This window comes from Salvelinus alpinus, chromosome 5 (assembly GCF_045679555.1).
Source record: "Salvelinus alpinus chromosome 5, SLU_Salpinus.1, whole genome shotgun sequence".
Classification (NCBI taxonomy): Eukaryota; Metazoa; Chordata; class Actinopteri; order Salmoniformes; family Salmonidae; genus Salvelinus; species Salvelinus alpinus.
In genome coordinates, this window is record NC_092090.1 from 5,966,369 (window position 1) to 5,970,740 (window position 4,372).

Genomic DNA, 4,372 nt, shown 5'->3' on the forward strand with positions numbered 1-4,372 from the left:
CTCTAACCAATAGGCTACCTGCTGGTTACTAGGCCAACGCTCTAACCAATAGGCTACACTGGAAAAACATCTCTTTGTTATCATCAATACAGAAAAGTGTATTATGATAACTAACGTTATCTTTCTTTAGAAGTGAGGTGATGTGGTGCATTTTTTTATAATTTTTTATTTTATTTGATAAATACATTTGAGTGCATATAAAAAGCAGGTCTATTACAAATACATTTTCAATGTAGATTCACAATATGCCAAACATAGGCTACAAAGTTTACAGAGTAGGCTTTATTCATTAGAACGCAGTACAATCTCGACAAAGGCTTGAATTGGTGTTGAAGTCATTAGTTTAGTCTGCTGGCTGGATTCTCTGGACTCTGGCCTGTTATGTGTTCATTTAGATGTCCCAACAGAGAGTTATTATTGGACACCAAAGACCTGTGGAAAATACATAAATACACAAAACATGTTTTTCTTGGGGGGGGGGAATGGGTGACAAAAAAGCTGAGTCTTGGCACAGACTTTTGACAGCCAGAATGTTGAGTTAATAGTATGTGTGTGTCTGTGTATGTGTGTTGACCTGTGATTGCCCTGTAGAAGCACAATGGTCTGCTCCAGCTGTCTCAGGTGTGTCTCCTGCTCTCTCAGAGCTATCACCTGTCTCTGTAGACACCTGTCCCAATGCCTGCCACCTACACACACACACACACACACACACACACACACACACACACACACACACACACACACACACACACACACACACACACACACACACACACACACACACACACACACACACACACACACACACACACACACACACACACAGAGAGAGAGAGGGAGGGAGAGAGAGAGAGAGAGGGAGTGTGTGAACATATCTGAGAGAGAGAGAGAGAGAGAGAGAGAGAGAGAGAGAGAGAGAGAGAGAGAGAGAGAGAGAGAGAGATGTGTCCACACCATCCAAAAGACACAGAAATGGAGACAGACAGACAGACAGACAGACAGACAGACAGACAGACAGACGTAGACGAGGCGACTCACAGTTGGTCTCAGCAGTGGTAGAGGAGTCCTGCTTCAGGCTGGTTAGTCTCATGTTGTAGTTTTCCTTCAGAGCCTCAACAAGCCTTTTCTTCAGGGATTCCTGCAACACAGACAAATAGAGAACACAGAGGGGCGAATCCTTCATTCCAATACAGATGATTTTTAACTTAGTCATGCATTGATGTCAATGGGAGATTAAGTGGAACATTTGACTTAAGTGGAAGTTAGAGAGCGAGAGAGAGAAGATTTCGCCTGAGAGAAGATCATTTTGGTCAGGATTTAACCGAAACAAATTCAGATTCTGGTGCCAGATTATTGTCTGTTTTGACCTATGGGCCATGGTCCAAAGTAGTGCACTATATTGGTCCAAAGTAGTGCACTATATTGGTCCAAAGTAGTGCACTATATTGGTCCAAAGTAGTGCACTATATTGGTCCAAAGTAGTGCATTATATTGGTCCAAAGTAGTGCACTATATTGGTCCAAAGTAGTGCCCTATATTCAGTAGGGAATAGAGTGCCATTTGGAATGCAGACCTAGTGTTGTTGAGGTACTAACCAGCTGCTGTTGTGGTACTAACCAGCTGCTGTTGAGGTACTAACCAGCTGCTGTTGAGGTACTAACCAGCTGCTGTTGTGGTACTAACCAGCTGCTGTTGAGGTACTAACCAGCTGCTGTTGTGGTACTAACCAGCTGCTGTTGAGGTACTAACCAGCTGCTGTTGAGGTACTAACCAGCTGCTGTTGAGGTACTAACCAGCTGCTGTTGTGGTACTAACCAGCTGCTGTTGTGGTACTAACCAGCTGCTGTTGTGGTACTAACCAGCTGCTGTTGTGGTACTAACCAGCTGCTGTTGAGGTACTAACCAGCTGCTGTTGAGGTACTAACCGGCTGCTGTTTGAGGTACTAACCGGCTGCTGTTGTGGTACTAACCAGCTGCCGATGAGGTACTAACCAGCTGCTGTTGAGGTACTAACCAGCTGCTGTTGAGGTACTAACCGGCTGCTGTTGAGGTACTAACCGGCTGCTGTTGTGGTACTAACCAGCTGCTGTTGAGGTACTAACCGGCTGCTGTTGAGGTACTAACCGGCTGCTGTTGAGGTACTAACCGGCTGCTGTTGAGGTACTAACCGGCTGCTGTTGAGGTACTAACCAGCTGCTGTTGAGGTACTAACCAGCTGCTGTTGAGGTACTAACCGGCTGCTGTTGAGGTACTAACCAGCTGCTGTTGAGGTACTAACCAGCTGCTGTTGAGCTACTAACCAGCTGCTGTTGTGGTACTAACCAGCTGCTGTTGAGGTACTAACCAGCTGCTGTTGTGGTACTAACCAGCTGCTGTTGAGGTACTAACCAGCTGCTGTTGAGGTACTAACCAGCTGCTGTTGAGGTACTAACTAGCTGCTGTTGAGGTACTAACCAGCTGCTGTTGTGGTACTAACCAGCTGCTGTTGTGGTACTAACCAGCTGCTGTTGCGGTACTAACCGGCTGCTGTTGCGGTACTAACCGGCTACTGTTGAGGTACTAACCAGCTGCTGTTGAGGTACTAACCAGCTGCTGTTGAGGTACTAACCAGCTGCTGTTTGTGGTACTAACCAGCTGATGTTATGGTACCAACCAGCTGATGTTGAGGTACTAACCAGCTGCTGTTGAGGTACTAACCAGCTGCTGTTGAGGTACTAACCAGCTGCTGTTGAGGTACTAACCAGCTGCTGTTGAGGTACTAACCAGCTGCTGTTGTGGTACTAACCAGCTGCTGTTGAGGTACTAACCAGCTGCTGATGAGGTACTAACCAGCTGCTGATGAGGTACTAACCAGCTGCTGTTGAGGTACTAACCAGCTGCTGTTGAGGTACTAACCAGCTGCTGTTGTGGTACTAACCAGCTGCTGTTGTGGTACTAACCAGCTGCTGTTGTGGTACTAACCGGCTGCTGTTGAGGTACTAACCGGCTACTGTTGAGGTACTAACCGGCTGCTGTTGAGGTACTAACCAGCTGCTGTTGAGGTACTAACCAGCTGCTGTTTGAGGTACTAACCAGCTGATGTTATGGTACTAACCAGCTGATGTTGAGGTACTAACCAGCTGCTGTTGAGGTACTAACCGGCTGCTGTTGAGGTACTAACCGGCTGCTGTTGAGGTACTAACCAGCTGCTGTTGAGGTACTAACCAGCTGCTGTTGAGGTACTAACCGGCTGCTGTTGAGGTACTAACCAGCTGCTGTTGAGGTACTAACCAGCTGCTGTTGAGCTACTAACCAGCTGCTGTTGTGGTACTAACCAGCTGCTGTTGAGGTACTAACCAGCTGCTGTTGTGGTACTAACCAGCTGCTGTTGAGGTACTAACCAGCTGCTGTTGAGGTACTAACCAGCTGCTGTTGAGGTACTAACTAGCTGCTGTTGAGGTACTAACCAGCTGCTGTTGTGGTACTAACCAGCTGCTGTTGTGGTACTAACCGGCTGCTGTTGCGGTACTAACCGGCTGCTGTTGCGGTACTAACCGGCTACTGTTGAGGTACTAACCAGCTGCTGTTGAGGTACTAACCAGCTGCTGTTGAGGTACTAACCAGCTGATGTTATGGTACCAACCAGCTGATGTTGAGTTACTAACCAGCTGCTGTTGAGGTACTAACCAGCTGCTGTTGAGGTACTAACCAGCTGCTGTTGAGGTACTAACCAGCTGCTGTTGAGGTACTAACCAGCTGCTGTTGAGGTACTAACCAGCTGCTGTTGTGGTACTAACCAGCTGCTGTTGAGGTACTAACCAGCTGCTGATGAGGTACTAACCAGCTTCTGATGAGGTACTAACCAGCTGCTGTTGAGGTACTAACCAGCTGCTGTTGAGGTACTAACCAGCTGCTGTTGTGGTACTAACCAGCTGCTGTTGTGGTACTAACCAGCTGCTGTTGTGGTACTAACCGGCTGCTGTTGAGGTACTAACCGGCTACTGTTGAGGTACTAACCGGCTGCTGTTGAGGTACTAACCAGCTGCTGTTGAGGTACTAACCAGCTGCTGTTTGAGGTACTAACCAGCTGATGTTATGGTACTAACCAGCTGATGTTGAGGTACTAACCAGCTGCTGTTGAGGTACTAACCAGCTGCTGTTGAGGTACTAACCAGCTGCTGTTGAGGTACTAACCAGCTGCTGTTGAGGTACTAACCAGCTGCTGTTGAGGTACTAACCAGCTGCTGTTGTGGTACTAACCAGCTGCTGTTGAGGTACTAACCAGCTGCTGATGAGGTACTAACCAGCTGCTGTTGAGGTACTAACCAGCTGCTGTTGAGGTACTAATCAGCTGCTGTTGAGGTACTAACCAGCTGCTGTTGAGGTACTAACC

General features: G+C 47.5%; 1 long non-coding RNA gene across 1 annotated transcript; it reads right to left on the minus strand.

The window, feature by feature from the left end:
• Window positions 1-203: 203 nt before the first annotated feature.
• On the minus strand, window positions 204-1,146 carry LOC139575177 (uncharacterized). The gene is made up of 3 exons (XR_011674899.1): window positions 1,039-1,146; window positions 575-686; window positions 204-432 (listed from the first exon to the last, which is right to left on the minus strand). It is a non-coding gene; the product is annotated as an uncharacterized lncRNA (long non-coding RNA).
• Between the last annotated feature and the right edge of the window lie 3,226 nt (window positions 1,147-4,372).